Source organism: Halichoerus grypus, chromosome 9, assembly GCF_964656455.1.
Source record: "Halichoerus grypus chromosome 9, mHalGry1.hap1.1, whole genome shotgun sequence".
NCBI classification, from domain to species: Eukaryota; Metazoa; Chordata; class Mammalia; order Carnivora; family Phocidae; genus Halichoerus; species Halichoerus grypus.
This window is the reverse complement of record NC_135720.1, coordinates 33,075,408-33,094,014: the sequence shown is the minus strand read 5'-3', so window position 1 is coordinate 33,094,014 and position 18,607 is coordinate 33,075,408. Positions and strand designations below refer to the sequence as shown.

Here is an 18,607-nt window from a genome sequence, read left to right as displayed (position 1 = left end):
TTAGATGGACCCGGGTGAAATTGCCAGTGTTTGACAGGTTTTGACTCACAAAGTCAGCAGTTGCTTCTACTTCAAGCTAAGACATGCTTGTCTTCATCCTTTTATGATTCTCTGGCTTCTGGGAAGAGATGACCCTCCTCTCCAAGGGGAATTCATCCATCTCAGGAACCCATAAATTCTTTCTCTCCTGGGATCTGCCTCCATCAGTTATGCTTGTCTTTTCATGGTTTTTATTTCTTACTTTTCACCTTGGCTCCTTTTTATTAACCATATAACATAGCCCACCCAGTCTTTTCTGTCTTTATATTTGATTTTTAAAACTATATACAACATGCCACACATATAAAGGAGAAATATAAAATATATGTGCAGTTTAAAGAATAGTAGTGTAACAAACATCATCTTAAAACTAGTCCCTTTTCAATATATTTGAAGCCCTTGTGTGCTCTTCTTCCTTCTTCCCCCAAGCAATATCCTGAGTTTTGTATTATTTTATTCTTTTCTTTATAGTTTAATCACATGTGTATATATCTCTTAAGAATCTTTTGTTTAGGGACACCTGGGTGGCTCAGTCGATTAAGTGTCCGGCTCTTGGTTTCAGCTCAAGTCATGATCTCAGGGTCATGAGATCGAGCCCTGCATGGGGCTCCATGCTCTGCATGGGGTCTGCTTCTACCTCTCCCTCTGCTCCGCCCCCCACTCCTACTCTCTCTTGCTCTCAAATACACAAATAAAATCTTTTTTTATTTAAATTCAATTAGCCAACTTATAGTACCATAAATAAAACCTTTAAAAAATAAAAAAATCTTTTGTTTCACATGTTTTTAAACAAATAGAATAAAAATGTATATAGTCTTCTGAAGCCAGCTTTCTTGCCCACCGTTATGTTTGTGAGGTGAATCTATGTTAACATGCAGTTTTCTCTCACCTGGTTTCCCAGTTTCCATGGTGCACTGTTGTAGACTCTGCACCTGATGCATAAATGTCCTGAATTCCAAATAAAATAACTTTACTTTCCAGTTTTTATTCCCTGGAAATAGCCTATTTTGTTTCACTTTGTCAGCCTTATTGCCAGAAAGAAAACTCTTCTGTCTTAAACAGAAAACCAGTGCCCTCTCCTTAATTATGTGTCCATTTCCAACTACTTCTCTGCCTTTCTCCTTTCCTTCAAGACTGAAAATCTTGGAGTGAGTAGTTCATACTGTATGTCTTAGCCTCCCATCCAGGCTGCATTTGACCTCTTGATGGTTGACCTTCCAAGTTTTTCAAACTTTCTCCTTTGATTTCCTTGATAAAGCTCATGAGACTGTATATCAGGCATGATCTCTGAATTCTCTATCCTCTGTCCTTCTAATTTTTACGTAACAACTCTATTGATGCATTATTAACGTGCTGTCTGTATTCTAACATCTGTGATAAATGCCGTTCATTCGTCCTACTTGTATTGGGTATGTAATATGCTCCGCTACCAAGCGTGGACATACAGAGATTCGTCAGATGTGGTCGGGGAGTTCAGAGCCGTGAGGAGGCAGATATGGACACTGTATTCCCAGTACCGTACAACAGGTGCCCCATTGTGCACGATACTGTGGTGGCCCCAAAGGAGGGACGTATGAACTCTGATTAGTTGGAGCAGATAGACAGGTTTCAGGACCCAGTGGAGCTCTTTGAAGGATGAATAAAAAGTTACCAGAGGGACACAAGAGGAGCGTGTTCCAGGTTTCTACCCGGGGCGGGGCGCCTTTCAAGGGTTTTTCTTCAACTGCACCTGGAGCTGGAGAAGGTCTATGACAAACCTCTTCCCTGTGATTAGTTCTGTCACTGCTTCTGTCTCCACTCTGCATCCCCTGAGTTTTCTATTTCTTACCTGCTGTCCATGATTCCTGTCTCCTGGCTCTGGTTGGCCCCAGAACCCAGATTGGATTTGGCAGGTGCCGCAGCTTAGACGGGGCTGGGCAATCAGACAGAAGGAAAGAAAGGAGCGTGAGAAAAGTCAGGGATGCAAAAATGGCATGAGGCAGGTGGGGGGCATGAGCACATATGCGTGGCTGGAGCACAGGTAGGGTGCTTATGGAGAAGAGGTGGGAAACAGAATTGACCAGAAAAGCAGTGTCCAGATCATGAAAGAACATCCGTGCTTTGCTGAGGGGTTTGGACGTTATGTGGGCATGAGGAAAACTTGAAAGGCTTTCAAGGAGCAGAGTACATGAAAAGATGTGTGTTGGGTATTCTGTGCGTAACATTCAGCTGGTTTTCTTGTTTCTCTGTGGAAGCTGTGGATGAGGCACACCACCCCGCTCTCCCTTCGAAGAGGAACTGCGGTGGGCGTCGGCCTGCAGGTGTCACAGCTTTCCCACGGGGCCTCCCTCCCTGGGCTGCCCCCCAGTGACGACTGAGCATGGCGGGATGTTCTGCCCAACGCAGGACTCCTCTAGTGGGTGACCTTTGCTTGAGGTTGTGCTGGCAGAGACTTTCTCAGAGCCATGTTTGATGCTGCTTCTTTCCCCCTTTCCTTTCGTGGCGGCCAAGGGTTTAGGGTGGTCTGGGCCCTCCCCACTTTCTCTGTCCCCGGGGTTTCCCTGAGTAAGCTCTTAGATTTCTAATTATGTTACGGAACCTGGACTGGCTCGTGCGACAGAAGAACCAAGTGGCACCCGGAGATCTTGGAGGATAGGAGGTTTATTTAATGCCAACAGGCTCAGAGGAGAGTGGTCTCCAAAGGTCTGAGCCCCGCACACAAAGGAGGCAATTTATACGCTTCTGCTTCCGCATATTGGGCACTCTGGGCGCGTGCGTGAAGCGGGGCAGGGAGAAGAACCCGGAAGAGCCCCGGGGCAGGGGCTGGGACTCCCTTGCTGGCTCCTCGGCCATCTTAGGACACAGATTTTTCCTTATCAATTACATCTTGATACTGCTTCCCATAGGACATGAACTGACACATGATGCTTCGAAGTCTTTTTTTTAAATTTCAGTATATGTCTGTAGGTGGTTTACTTATGTTTTTCCCTCTGAGCTAGCATGCTTTCCTTTATATGAAATAAACTGTGGTATGAAGTGAGAAGTAATCTCTACGTTATCTGAGGAGAGACTGGACTCCTGGGAGAGCCAGGCTTCCCTGCACCGGTTTATCATTCCAGCTACCTGGGCTCTGGCGGGCTTCCGGAGGACCCGTGCAAAGCCGCCAGCCTTGCTCGGTTCTACTTGGTCAGGGTTTCCCACACCCCATCATGAGTCAGGATTGGCTCAGGTTCAAAGAGTTGACGGACAGGAAATGCTTCAGACAGATAGCATTTTTTTCTGCCTGTCATTCTTACCATAGAAAGTATTTGGATATCTTATGACTAGCAGGTGGTTAGATCAAAGAGGAAGATAATTCAGCATCTTAAAAAGCCTGTGACCTAGCATTTTGGGGGGACAGGAGTAATTAGAGCAAACGACCAGGTGAATTTTGGGGCAGTGTTTTCTCTGTGGCATGTTGTGCCTTACATATGAAAGGCACTTCCTCGCTCTCTCTTTTTAATACATGTTTAAATGTTTCAGTGAATCATGTTCTTGAAGTCAGCTATCAGAAAAGTATGGAAGTTCATTTTTAGTTTTTAGAATGTCTATCGTTTTTATTGCAGTTTATGTAATATGGCTCACAGCAAAATTCTATACTCCATTTATTTAAAATAAAGTGCTAGGTTGACTAAGATGTTTTTTGAAACCAAAATGGATGTGTTTGAGTTAAGTTGTGGAGTTGAGCCGTATCTAATCCCTTGGGCCGGCTCTCAGGTGTTCTTGTGATCATAACTCTTTTGTGAGTTCTCTGTGAATGGGAGTTCTCTGTGTGGTCCAGGATTTAGGGAGGGACTGAGGACCAACTTTATGGTTTTGGCTGCCCTGCTTTGTTCTCATCTTACACGTTAGAGTCTCTTCAGTAGGAGACAGCTAAAAGGCCAACAAAAATTCAAATGGATTCAAAATCTGTGGAGTGAGAAGATGTTAAATGCCTTTAACATGAACTTTTCCATTTAAAAACACATTTTTTAAGTACAAATGATCTAATTATAATTGTGGGCTTTTTCTCATAAATTTTCATTTAAAGAGAATACATAGTATATTGCTGAAATGTGAAAAGAACCATGTAAAGAAAAACCTCATATTTCTGTGATATTGTTTAATAGTGCTAGGAAGTCTATTTGGTGAGAGGATTTCGTGTGATATCATAATTTTGCGGTACTTAGAACCCGTGCACAAACGAGACATTGTTCCTGTTCAGGGTGGCCGATGATTATCAGTGAACATGACAAAAATGACTACTTCAAAAGCCCAAGTGAAATGTTAATGAACTTGTGTCTTCATTCTGATGAGATTGAATTTAGGGGGGTGCATGACCTTTTTATTTAATAAGTACTACGTTATCAGTGTTGTCGGAGTTGTAGGGAAAGCGCAGTGGCATGTAGAGTGGCTGCTACAGGGAGGCCATCTGTGGCAAGGGGAAGTTTGGGAGAATCAATATGGCATCTCACATTGGCATTTGAGATTTGTTTCAAACCAGTAACTGATTGTGTTTGATGGGAATGAGTGGATGGGGTGCTAAGGCAAATCAATGCTATTTTTTAAGGTGTTTATTTTTCTTAAACCTCATGCTTATGAAAATTTTGCAAATATAGTATAAAGAGCTTTTTCCCCTAAACCACTTGAAAATAACTTGTTGGCATGAGTTAGTGTGCAGGTACTTACAAAGTAAGTGTGCATTTCTTACAAAGACACTCCCTACAATAACTACAATATAACCATCAAATCCAAAACTTTAATACTGATACTTTACTACCATCTAATCCTCAGACCCCATTCAAGTTTTGCCAGGCATCCCTGATGTCTTTTATAACAAAAGGATCCAGTCCAGAATCACGTGTCAGATTCAGTGGTCATATCTCTTTTTCTCCTTCAATCTGGAATGTTTCTTTAGTCTGTCCTAGAGTTTCATGATCTTGAAAGGCCATTTTTGTAGGATGTTTTTCAATTCAGGTTTGTCTGAAGACCCTTCCTTGTTCTTAGAATCAGGTTGGGCAGGAGTATCATAGAAGTGGTTGTTGAGGAGGAAGATAACTTTTCCTCTAACCTCTTCGGTTCAGTGTATGGAGGCCTGCAAATTAAACTGACCAAGACAGGTTAGTAAGAGGAAAGAAAAACAGATTTAATTAACTACATATGCACGGGAGTTCACAAATGTAACTCAAAGTAGTAGTAAATATTTGAGACTTATATACCATCTTAATAAGGAATGGGGAGGGCCAGACAGGTACTTCTGGGAGAACAAGTGACTTTTTAGAAGGGAAGTGCAGAGAAAGGACACTTAATGGAAAAACAAATGACTCTTTGGAACGATAAATGGGCCCTTCGGAAAATAGATGGGAGAGATGATGGTTTTGCAACAATATCAGTCCAGGTGTGGTGCCAGCTTCTCTTTCTGAAAGAGAAGATTGGAGTTGTTCCCAGAGATGGGATTTATGACAATTGAATTTTTTTAAAACTCTTTCGGGAGTCTCTGCTTTTAGGCAGATAAGGGATTTCAGGAACTCAAAATGCCTTTATCGTAAAATAATTTTTATCCCACAGTGGCTTATTCTGGATCCTTTCATGGTGCTTTTTTCTTATTGTGTCAATTAGTGCACAATTTCAGTTCCTCTCATGATAATGATGTTCACTTTGATCTGGTGTCTGCCACTCCTTAATCAATCAAAGTTTCACAGTGTTTTCTATTTATAATGAATAAGTATTTTGTGAGGGGATACTTTGAATTTATGCAAATATCTTGTTCCTCCCTAAACTTTCAGTTGTTGCATTTACTAGTTTATATTATTATGGTCTCATGGTTTAATGGGTTATAATCTGTGACTGTCATTATTTATTTTGATGCTCAGTTGTTCCATATTTGGCCAGTGGGAGCTCATTCAAGCTGACTTGTATGTCTTTTTGACATATCGCCATCATTGTTTGAGCATTTCCTTGCTTTTGGGGGCACATGTTATTCTGAGATCATCTTACACTTTCCCTACCCTAGTTCTGAAATTAGCCATTTCTCCCAGAAGCTCTTGTTCCTTTTCGTGGAGAATGGTATTTAGAAACCAGAATCTGGGTGATAGGTGTGTTCATTGTGATCAGGGTGTTGCTGTGGCTCACAGATGCTCTCAGTAGATAGTCATCACTGCTGTCCCCACCCACCCGAGGGGGACTCCCTGCTCATTGTTCATGCTCTGGTTCCCTGTGCTGGGCTACCATGCAATAGTGCTACTCCTCTGTGTTATTCTGGTCTCGACACCCACATCAGGCCCCCTTGCCCACTCCTGCAGGGAGTCCTGTCTCACCTTGCTCAGGTGTGACAATCTGGGTGGGCCACAGCCCCAGTGGGAATGCTTCTTGCTCTGCTTGGCCTCTGAAAATCTGTGGGGCTCCCCTGTGGGGCTATCTTCTTTACTCTGCTCAGAATGTGACACCCAGGTTTGGTGAACGTCTTCCTCATTCTAGCCGGTCTCTGATCCATGGCTTCCCTACTCCCGTGTGGATTTCTGCCTTACTCATCCCCACCAAATGGCTTTAGGAATGAATTGTTCATGAAGGGGAACAGGGCTTAAGGCCATTTGTAAACGTTGATGTGGAACTAACCTAATAATTTGCTGAACTCAGAAGATCTGTGGTCATATTTTTTAACCAGGGTTCTGGAACATACCATTAAAGAGAAGTGATTTCTTAAGTATCCTCAGGTCCATTTATTTCTTTAAGATTTATTTTTTAATGTGAAGGTACATATTTTAATATAACGGAGCTTTGATGTTTAATTTATTCTGCATTCAATGAGAAATGAACACACATTTATAGCATATCTTCTCCAAAATAGACATGTGCATTAATTACTTAGGAGTAAATTGTCTTCAGGGGATTTTGTGTCCAAAGTAATCCATGATGAAAACGTCAGAATCAAGTACCAGTTCCTCATTGACATTTCATCAGATCTGTGTTCTTTGGATTCAGACAAAAGGTCTAAGGTACTGCCCACTCTGCACATGGGATGTATACTGGTGACCCCAAATTTATATTTCCAGCCCAGATCTTGGCCTTGTAGCTGCCTTCAGATCTCTCTACTTTAGACTGTCCTTTTGTCTCAATTGTGCTAAAATTTTGTCATTGACATGCCTGTGAGATACCAAAATGGAGATATCAGGTAGGCATTCTTTGGGTTTTGTGCTCCTTTGCTACTTCACAGGCATCTCAAACTCAGCATGTCCACACTTGAACTCTTGATTACTAGCACCACCCTCCCCAGTGCAGATCTTCTTCCCAGTCTTCCCTATCTCAACAAATGGCACAACCATGCCCCCAGCGAGAGATTTGGAAATGTTCTTGATTCTTCTTTATTCCTATGTAGAATAGGTCAATGCATTCTGTGGTCTGTGGTCTGTTCTGTTCTTTTCAGTACCTCCTGTCTCAACTCTAGTTGGGATGGGAATGGGATAAAGCTGGGAATGGAATGCCTAATTTCATTTAACCTTGACCTTGAAGTGAGGACAGTTCCCTCCCAAAATCTTTGACCCTGCCTACACACAAACACATCCTGCCTGGCACCATCAAATGCCCCAGGCCTCCCCTTGTCAACATAGTTCCCAAAGGCACATTACAAGGGGCCTTGTGGCCCAACTTATGACAGAGTCACAAGATTTCTGCAGACTCCTCAGTTTAAAGCATAGGATATTGCTCTGAAACACTGGCTCTGAATGGCTCCCAGGGAGGCCCTACTTTGGAAAAAAGAGCAAAAAGATAGATAGAAATGGATACACGGAGGGCCAAAGTTCTTCATTACAAATGAAAATGGGATAGAGCTGAGAATGAAGAGCCTAGCACAATCTCCTGGCAAGCTGGCTGTCTTGGGAGTGAGAAACACCTGTGGGCTGGAGAAAAGGAAACACCCCTTGGCTCTATATGGGAGCCCAATGGGCAAGAAGCTAAATTATTCCTTCAAAAAGAAAGGGAAGGAAAAAAACAACAACACAGTATCTCTCACCTCATCTACTTCTCATCCTCATTCATTATCCTCATAGCTGCCAAAGTGATGTCTGCATATCAGATCATGTCCCTAGCCTGCTTAAACACATTTAACAAACCCCATGATTCTTATGTACAGCTGCATGACCAGTCCCTGTTCCTCTCTCCACTCTTATCTTGTGCTGTTCACCCCCCTACTCTCTAAGCCCTGAACACCTGGTCTTTTTTCTTACTTGGAACATATCAAACTTTTTGCTACCTTAGAGCTTTTGAACATCCTCTGCCTAGAAGATCATTAACTTCCCTATTCCAAGTAGAACCTTTGAATCTTTACACCACAGCCAAATGCTTACTGATAAGTGTGATTTGGGGACTAGTTTCTGTTCTCCTTCAGTATTATTTATTTTGTACTTGAAGGAGAATCTCAGTGTCAGTTAGTATGAAATAATAATTAAACTTAATTTACTATTAAGAAAACAACAAGAAAAAGTCTGCTTCCAACTGCTTCCAAAATAAAAATCTTAATAAAAATCAATGTAATTATGACATTGAAAATATAAAAAAGAAAATAAACTACAATGCCTATAAAATATTCAGCATATGAAACACTTTGAAATTCTGGGAAAAAAAAGGGAATTCAAAGTATATTGTTACCAAATTATGTCTAGTGCAGTTTTCACACAACTCGCTTCAGTAAAAATGATGAATTTTTATTAATGGTGTTTGTAAATACTATAATAATTTCTTTTTTTTTTTTCTTTTTTTTTAAAGATTTTATTTATTTATTTGAGAGAGAGAATGAGAGACAGAGAGCATGAGAGGGAGGAGGGTCAGAGGGAGAAGCAGACTCCCTGCCAAGCAGGGAGCCCGATGCGGGACTTGATCCCGGGACTCCAGGATCATGACCTGAGCCGAAGGCAGTCGCTTAACCAACTGAGCCACCCAGGCGCCCTATAATAATTTCTTATATGTACATGGCACAGCCCAAAGTACAAGAATGTGTGCATGCATTGTCTCTCTTGAATTTCCAGCCTCATGAGATCAGAGAAGTGACTTGCGTAGCATCACCCAGCCAAGTCCAGTGCCCTGGACTCCCACCTTCATTCAGGAAATATTGTGCATCAAGCACTATGCTAGGAACTGATGAACAAAATGTGCTTATGATCTAGTAGAGAAGAAACATAATAAACAAGTAAACCAGCAAATACATTTATGTACTTGGAGGGATATTTTTTCATTGCTCATATACACTGAATATCTGGAGCCAGGAACATATTGAACTTCCAAACCAACCTTTAGATATGAAATACAGAGGAAAGGAAGAGTCAGAGACTCTTTTTTTTCATATTAACTCGTAGGAGATAAATGATTTGAGGCAGTATAAAATTATATTGCTTTGTAGATAATGTATCCATGAGAACTGAAAGCTCATCCCCACCACCCCTTCCAGAATAGTATTCAGTGGAATGCAAGGATTTGCAGATCTAGCCTCTGAGGAAGCAGGAAGAAAAGGAAGAAAACCAGGGAGTTAGAGGCCAGAGAGGACAGAGGGAACAGAGGTTTGGCCCAAAGGGAAGCATTTTCTTCTACTAAGTGATAAGGTGCCAAGTGACAGAGATGAGCAAAAGGGTAAGGAAACCTCTTTCACCCCCAAATCCCCACACACCCTGTAGAGACTAACAGATAAAAATGGAACGTGGAGAGGTGAACGATTTAGTGTATTCTCCTCAGTTCTGTGTGCTTGGTTTGCCAACAGCAAGCTTCATTATAAATGAATTACATCCTTCCTTGGTGAAGAAATCGGCTCTTTATAATTTCAAGAGAACTACATGTCAGAAAAAAGAGAACCAAAGACTCTGTAAGATGATAGATTTATTTAAGTTTTGAAAGGAATTGGACTCCCCTGACCCCCACTTTCATAGTTTACTAAATTGATGGTAGGGACGCCTGGGTGGCTCAGTTGGTTGGGCATCTGCCTTCGGCTTGGGTCATGATCCCAGGGTCCTGGAATCGAGTCCCACATCGGGCTCCCTGCTCAGTGGGGAGTCTGCTTCTCCCTCTGCCGGTCCTCCCTGCTTGTGCTCTCTCTCTCCCTCTGACAAATAAATAAATAAAATCTTAAAAAAAAAAAAAATAGACGGTAAATCTGCCCAGCCCTCCTCTGCTCTAGAGATCCCTTTCCTCTACTTTAGTGCCTTCGGAGCTTCCTACTGGATCATTCTTGGAGGGTGTTTGAGGTTGTACCTTTACCTAAAAGAAAACTGTAATCTGATATGCAAATGAATTATTGTGCTATGTATGTGTAAGGAATTATTACAGTATTTATAAGCATCATTAGTGAAGATTCATCGTCTTCACTGAAACAAGTCATTTGGAAATTAAACTAGAGATAATTGGGTAACAATAATACTTTGAAATCCCATCTCTTCCAAGGTTTCAAAGTGTTTCGCATACTGAATATTTTATAGACATTCCTGGTTTTTTTCCTTTTTACAGTTTAAATGTCCTAATTACATTAATTTTTATTAAGACTTTTATTTTGGGAGCAGGCTTTTTAGTTGTTGGTTTTTTGTTTTTTGTTTTTTTAATGGTAAATTAAGTTTGACAGTTATTCCATACTAATCACTGCTGGGATTCTTCTCCAGGTTAGAAAGTAAATAATACTGTAGGAGAAAGGAAATTAGTTCCAAAATTACATTCATTATTTAGTATTTGACTCTAGTGTGAAGATTCAGAGGATCTGTTTCACTAAGAAAAACAATATTATGATTCATGGTCATTAAGCCTCATGCCTGTTTTATCAGTGGATTAAATTTTCAACTTTTGCTTATAGGATTGCTGTGTGTGTGTGTGTACATATAGTCAGTGAACAGTAAGTCTGTAGGAATATGAGAACCAGTAACATTCAAAACTAAACTTTCCCTCAAACAGCTTCTTTTCATTCGTTCCTTGTTTCCCTAAAAGGTGTCATCTTGACAACTTCCTCTCCCTTACCTCCTACATCTGCTCTAACACCAAGATCTCTTTATCCTGCCTTCTCAGTTCTGTCCACTCTGTTCACCCCAGAGCCACCACCCTGGTTCAAACTCCTGTCGTCTTTTGCCTGGATTGCTGTAGGACTTCTTAATTGGTCTTCCTAGATCCATTTTTGCCTCCTTTCCCTCTGGTACCAGGACTCTTATAATCATACAGATCTGATCCTGTTCTTTCTCTGCTTGAAGTCCCACTCATTGTGTCTCCCAAGATAAAGTTTAAGGCCCTTAATATGATCTGTGAAATCTCATGTGATCTTGCCCCTACTACCTTTTCCCTCACTCCCTTGCCTGAGTCACATTGCTTTTTGCTCATTTCTTTGAGACATGGTACTCTACCATTTCAGGTTTGACACATGCTGTTCTTCCTTCCCTCCTCTACTTGAGCTTAAAGTCACTTCCTCAAACTTCTTAAGACTAAGGTGGGTTACCGTGATACTCACTTCCATGCCATCCTACACTTGCCCTTTTAACCACATGTAACACTCGCAATTATTTGTTCAAGGTCTGTCTTCCCCACTCAACAGTTAGATCCAAGGAGGGGAGGATCAGGTCTGAGTTGCTCATCATTTTATCCCCAGCTCCCAGCAGAGTGCTTGGCACATAATGAATGCTCAGTAAATATTTGTTGGATGAATGAAAATGAATAAATGAAATGAGTGAGTGAATGAATGATAGACCGATGTAAATGTCACTCAAATACTTACTTTGGTGTTGAATTATTATGACATTTCAAATTAGAAAAAAAAACACAAATAATGAAAATTTGAGCACAAATGGGTAGTACTTTTAAAAAGTTTGTTTGAAAGCATTATCAACAGTCTTGTATACTCAGGTTTAAATTGATTTGGCAATGTGTGGGAACAGAGAGAAAGGATCTTTCAGGTGAAGAAGTTTAAGTATATTGGTAAGCCCTGAACAAGTGGAAAGTTTTCTTTATGAGAATGTATATAGAATGTAACATCTAGAAAATATTTGTCTCCTCGTACTCATGCTACAACATATCTAAATAACTCTCTAACATGTAAAGGCTGATCTAACATAAGAACTTCACATTCACTGGAAATTTGCAGACTTCTTAAGAACACAGCAAAACCAGGAAGTAGGCACACATCCAATAGTCAAAAGACAAGTAAAATAGATGTCATAAAGCCCAACGCATATGTATACCCAAAGTCTTCACTCCAACTTTGCTTGCTTTTACTTTGCACATAGCATCAGTAAACTTATTTACTTGGCTCTCTCATTTCTAAGGACAAAGCCCCACCCAAGAACTGGATAGGGACGAGCAGTTGTAGGAACCATACTCCCAGTGGCAGTGTCATCCAGCAGCACGGTCACCTCGCCATCCTCCAGACTTCTGGGGAACTGTACTTGCGTGACAGCACTGACCACATTCACCTAGTGACACAGTTATGCTTGTAAAATGTTATTTCCCATTCTTGATCATAAACATCTTAGGGAAAGACCTGGGCTTTTCACAAAGCTTTCAGAGTATCACACAAGAGCATGCCATAGCTGATAATCATATTCAAAACAAAGCAAAACAACTCTGAGACATCAAGAGAAAATGAAATTATGTTTAATATTGTTTGAGGAACCTGGAATGAAGTATTATATTTTTTTTTGAAGTGTTATATTTTAGAAATATTTTTATCCCTAATAATGAAAGTTAAAAAAAGGTGAATACAAAGTTACTATGTCTGTTTTTTAGGGCTACTCATAAACTGGGGAGTGTCCCAAGCATGAAGTTTCAGTATTTCCCAGTTCTGGTTTTATTGATGTATAGTTTGCAAATCCTTTAAACTCAACCTAGCTCGTAGCAACCTATTAAGAATGCGAGGGTAAGTATTATAATTTTAAAAATAAAAACTTGAAGTGGTAACTTAAATTATTATCTTAAGATTACAGTTTATTGGGGCACCTGGGTGGCTCCGTTGGTAAGCGTCTGTCTTCAGCTCAGGTCATGATCTCAGGGTCCTGGGATCGAGCCCTACATCTGGCTCCCTGCTCAGCGGGGGGTCTGCTTTTCTCTCTCCTTCTACCCCTTCCCCCCGACCCGGCTTGTGCTCTCTCCCTCTCTCTCTCTCAAATAAATAAATAAAATCTTTAAAAAAATAAAAAGATTACAGTTTATTAAGGACCAGAACTTTTAGTCTTTTCAGGATACATTTAGCCATAAAAGCAGTGTACCAATGTGACAAAATCAAAGGCTTTAGTGTCAGAAAGATCTAGGTTTGGATCCTTCCTTTGGTCACATACTGACTGAGTCACAGTGGGCAATATGCTTAATCTCTGTAGATGAGGGCAATCTCTGAGCAATTATTAGTGATGTGATATTATCATATATATCAGTTTGGTGAAAAATGAACTGGAACTACAAGAGGGAATCATTGAGAAATCAGCTAATGAATTTCCTTGCTCCTGAAGCTAGAGAGTCAGGTATTAAACAAAAAAACATTTACCTGGTGACAATACCCCTCTCCATTTAAGTCATTTTTTTAGTCTCTCTGGCTCTCAGTTTCTTTATAAAACATTGGAATAATAGCAGAACCTAGCTGTATCAGTCAGGTAAGTTAAGTGCAGTAACAAAACCCCCCACATCTCAGTGATTTAAAATAACAAAGATGTATTTCTTATTCACGTCCACTGTGGGTTGACCAGCAGCTCTTCCACATCATCCTTACACGAGAACCTGAGATGATTGACTTTTTACCATCTGGAGGGTTGTCAACCATCATGGCTAGGGGAAGAGATCATAGCAAATTACACACTGGCTTTTAAAGGGTTTTGCCGGGAAGGGACACACGTCTCTTTCCTCATGTGTCAGTGACCAAGGCAAGCCACTTCTTTTGCCTAGATTCACGGGGTTGAGAAAACGCAATCCAATAATGGGTCTGTGGGCCTAGAAGGAGAATTGGAATGTTGGTGAATAACCCTAATGACCACCCCATGGCCCTATTAGCATTGTCACGGGATTAAGTTAGTGAACGTAAAACTAGGCACAATGCTTGGTACCTTACAAGAACCAAATAAATGTTAGGGCTTGTTATGACTTAACATTGGTTACAAACTTCATTCATAATGATGACTTGAGGTTTATGTCCGCTTGTTGCCCATAGTGTCCCTTAATAAAAGGAAACTTCAGAAATAAGGCCTGTGTCGAGACAAAATATAGGGCTGCATAACTGCATAAGCTCGCACGATGGAAATGCCTCAGTGTCCTACATGGACACAGTGCAATGACTCAGATGACTTATATTCACAGTGCTTAGTTATTCTTTTCTGTCCATATGGGAAATTTGTGGCTTATATAAACTGCTAAAGAACAAAGAGGATCGGAATGACACATTTAATTTTATGGAGCCAAGTACATTATTTTCCAGCGCACGGCCCCGTGTCTACACCTTTCCTTGCACTCTGTTAAGCGGCAACCACGCGGCCACCCTGGTTCCAGGTTGAGCGTAAGCAGGTCAGGTTGTAGTCAGAGCGGTGTAGACAAAAATAAGTCCTCTCGGTTTTCAGAGTCCTCTTTCTTCTCCTTTAGTCTTGGGTCCTCAACGCCCCAGCAGCATCTGGAACTTAGCCGTCCCCAAGTGAATGAAGAACAGAATGAATATGCAACAGTTGTCCCCATGGGAAGGAATTTCAGAGGCAGGGAGAGCACGAGGGGGCATTTTCTCAGTGCCTGGGATCCTGAAATCCTGTGCTGATTGCCTTTCCCTTTCCACTCATTTCTTCCCTCCTTTGTAGCCAGGCCATGGTCACTGGGGAAGCAAGGAGGAGTACCTTGACCCCTGCAGCACCGCTGGACACAGCTGCCTTGAGCCCTATTTCTCTAGTAAATAGCATTCCCTTCCCCATCTCCTTCTCACCCCTGAGAAAGAATCCTGTTTTTAAGAAGAAACAGTCAGTCCCCTCCCCGATGTTTGATCCGAGTAGAGGCTGGGTCTCTTGAGGAAATTCTTCCATCTCCGTGGCTCAGACTTCAACAGGCATGGCAATCACCTGGAGAGCTTGTTCAGACAGACTGTTGGGCCCATCCCCAGGATTTCTGATTCGGGAGGTGGCAGTGGGCCCATGAACTTGCATTTCCCACCAGTTCGCAAGTCATACCAATGTGGCGGTAGTTTGAACAGCACTGCTCTGAGCTCCGTCCCTGCTCCTTCCTCCCGGTGCCTCCAGAGTTCCCGGAGCTCGTTTCTTTTCAGGTACTGGGTTTGCTTAATTTTTTCATGTTGCTTTTGAACTGTTGGGATGATCCTAATTATTCCTCTTCTGATATTATAAGACTCGTGTTCTCTTTTATGTGTCTGCCCAAATGTTGTTTTGATTGTTACGGATGATGAATTCCTAAGCATTGGAACCGTCTGGTCCCAGAAGACCTTCTGGAGGGAGGGAAAGCCGAGGGGGTTGCCCGCCCAGCACTTCTGAAGGCTGTATTTGGTCAGAATAGTAAAGGGACGGCTTCCTTGTAGCAAAGACATTTGGACCTTTAATCAGCTATTTCAGAAATTTATGAGTGTTTTTCTTATACTCCTGGTATCTAGCTAGATAGCCAGTTGGTCTTTTTGAAATCATTAGAGGAAGTAAAGAAATTCCTTCAGCTATAGGGGTGGAATATAAAATTAATGCATCTGCAATTTTGCACAAGGACTTTTCTCCTTTAGTTGACTGAGTCAAGTGGTACATTCATAGCTGTAGCTCTTAAATTGCTCTTGATGTAACAACAAAGTAATTTGACTTTTGAGAATAAAGACACACATGAGCCTGAAGAAATGAAAGTCTAGATTTTAAGTGATCTTCTATTTGGGATGTGTATGATTAGATGAACGAACTAGGAATTGTATTGAGTTAGACGGCAGACTGAGCTCTTTTCCAGATGGCTTATCTGGGTATTTTCTCCATGTGTATGTTTTTCCACTGTGCCTCTAGTTACACAGAAGAATTTGTGTGGCTCCGACCAGCGGTGGATTATAGACAGCGGTGTGCACCTTGGTGCCTGCTCTCCAGCTGTGTACGTGTGTATGTATTCGAAATCTCTTTCTCGGGGCGCCTGGCTGGCTCAGTCGTTAAGCGTCTGCCTTCGGCTCAGCTCATGATCCCAGGGTCCTGGGATCGAGCCCCGCATCGGGCTCCCTGCTCGGCAGGAAGCCTGCTTCTCCCTCTCCCACTCCCCCTGCTTGTGTTCCCTCTCTCGCTGTCTCTGTCTCTGTTAAAAAATAAATAAAATCTTAAAAATCTTAAAAAAAAAAAAAAGAAAGAAATTTATTTCTCAAATAAATGAGATTGCTTATCACATTGAGTTTTTGATATTCAGTTAATATATTTACAGACCATTTCTTCCTGTCATTAAATGTTTTTCTACATTTTTGAAATGACTACTGGTATGCGTTTGTTTGAGTGTACCATGATTGGTTGGTCAAATATTGGTTGTGTTAATATGATCGAGAGGGGGTACAAAAGTACATGTTGCCAAATTCTCCTCTAAAGAGAGAGAAAACACTTTTACATAAACACTGCTAACTAATAAAAAAAAAAAAACCTTTTGCTGATATTTCCTTAGTTTGTCCATATGACACTTTAGGGGAAAAATAAAATCTTTAAACCTATTGGGTTTAACATATTCTCACATCAGTTCAGGGTGCAAGAGTCATTTTTAAGTATCTTTCCCTTAGTTCTGGTCAAATCTATAGCAGCATACCAATGAGTATTTGATCTTTATTTTATGTATGCGTTGAGTGATGTAGTTTTGGGCGGTTTTTGTGCGTGTGTGTTTTGTGGGGTTTTTTGAGGAATTTGTTTATTTCTCACCTACAGCTTTGATAATTTTTATAGAAGTGGGTTCTTACAAAGGTTGGAAATGGAACTCATTCTGTCATCACCAACAGTTGCAAGTTGTTGAGGACATGGCGCTCTGCTGTGCAAGTCAGGGATGCATATGATTTCTTTCTTTAAATAACATTTTTTCTTTAAATGACATACTTTGTTGTTTCTTTGAATAACATATTTTTCCTCACTGCATTCTAAATTCATAAGCATAAATTCTTCCTTCTTCCCCTCATCTCCTTGTTTTCTCTCAACATTTGCAGTCATGCCTGGTTCTTCCCCTTATCCTAGTTCTGTTAATGTGCAGTATGATTGAAGGAGAAATCACATGTTCTTAGAGCTAAACAGATCTGGATTTGAAACCATGCTCTTCTATTTCCTGGCTGTGTGACATGAAACAAATTACTTACCCTCTCTGAGCCTCAGTGAAATGGTACAGTTTTTCCTCCCTCACAGAATTTTTCTGAAGATTAAATACAATAGTGTATATTAAGTTCCTAACAGAATATCACGGCTCAATAAACACTTGTTCCTTTCCCATTTCTAATTTTTCATTCTTCCTTCGCAATTTTCATACTTTTCTCCCAAAGTCTCCAGATGAATAATTTGAACTTCTTGGCTGTTCTCTTGGAAAAGATTCAGAGTAAAACTTTTTTCTTTCTTTCTGGAATTCATCATTTTTAAAAAGTCCCTGTTTAACTAATATTTACTTTGATCTCAGTAAGGTTGCAGAGCTCAGGTTAGTTAACTTTATTCCTTTTAAATCCGAACGAATCCTAAAATGACCTTTTAAGCAGTACACAGTCCTCAACTATTTTATGAGAGCAGGTGGGGATGGGTTGGGGAGCTATGATGACGATGACTGGTGTCTCCATCAAGTAGGACTCGGAGATTTTACCACTGAATTCTGTCTTCTGCTTGGGGATTGCTGATAGGAAGTTGTGCAAGTCCATTCGTGCTATACTCATGGCTCTCGTGCCTCTGTTTTCTCTCTTGGGAATTTCTCCCTGCCTCTCTGCTTCTCTTCCTCCCTTCTTTGAAGACACCTTCTTTATGAAACCTCTGCTGCTTATTCCCTCCCCTAACCCCCACCCTCCAAGGTCACTGGCTCCTTTTGGCCTTCTCTGCATGCCATAAATACTTCCGTCCCTGTGCCTAGAGTGCGTCTTAGTACTTGCTTGGCGGTCTGCTTCTAGGCTGTCAGCCCGATAAAGGCACAGAGGGGGTCAGATTCACTGCGGAGCTCTGCTGCAGGGTTGGTGTTCCACAAATCCCTGTTGAGTTCAGCAGAAGTAAATGTTCGACATCACAAGCATGGGTCCTCAGATAAAGCAGCATTCAAGGTTGAAATTATTCTAAGTGGTGATCTGAATTAAAAGCAGCCCAAGCAGTGCTAACTAGAGATGAGTGAGATTCTCTGCTTTCCAATGCGAACGAGAAATTTGAATAAATTATCAGCATCGTTTTGGAAGAATTAGGAATGTAATTTGATTTATTTAATTACTTGACTTCATTATCTTATATGGATTTAGGAAGAAAGAAGTCCTCTTCATCATGTCAAAAGTAATAAAAAAGAACCCAGATGCCCTATAAATAAATGGTTTAAAGCAAAGCATACTGAAGCCTGAACAAGGTCAGCAATTATTTCAATCCTCTCCATAATTTTCCTTTGGAAGATCAGCTACAGGAGCGGTATGGTCAGAACTTGCTCTGACAGACCT

General features: G+C 41.1%; 1 protein-coding gene across 4 annotated transcripts in view; it reads left to right on the top strand.

Moving 5' to 3' along the window:
• Positions 1-18,607, top strand: part of TMEM200A (transmembrane protein 200A) — a 70,714-nt gene that overhangs the window by 35,075 nt on the left and 17,032 nt on the right. The window contains exons 1-2 of one of the 4 annotated variants that reach the window (XR_004926173.2): positions 14,594-15,268; positions 15,993-16,506. The exons of 2 other annotated variants lie outside the window; for them this stretch is intronic. The gene's annotated coding sequence lies outside the window, so the exon portion shown is untranslated. Of the gene's footprint in view, positions 1-14,593; positions 15,269-15,992; positions 16,507-18,607 lie in introns of those variants that run through there. One more of the 4 variants, XM_036120832.2, reaches the window with a different exon arrangement.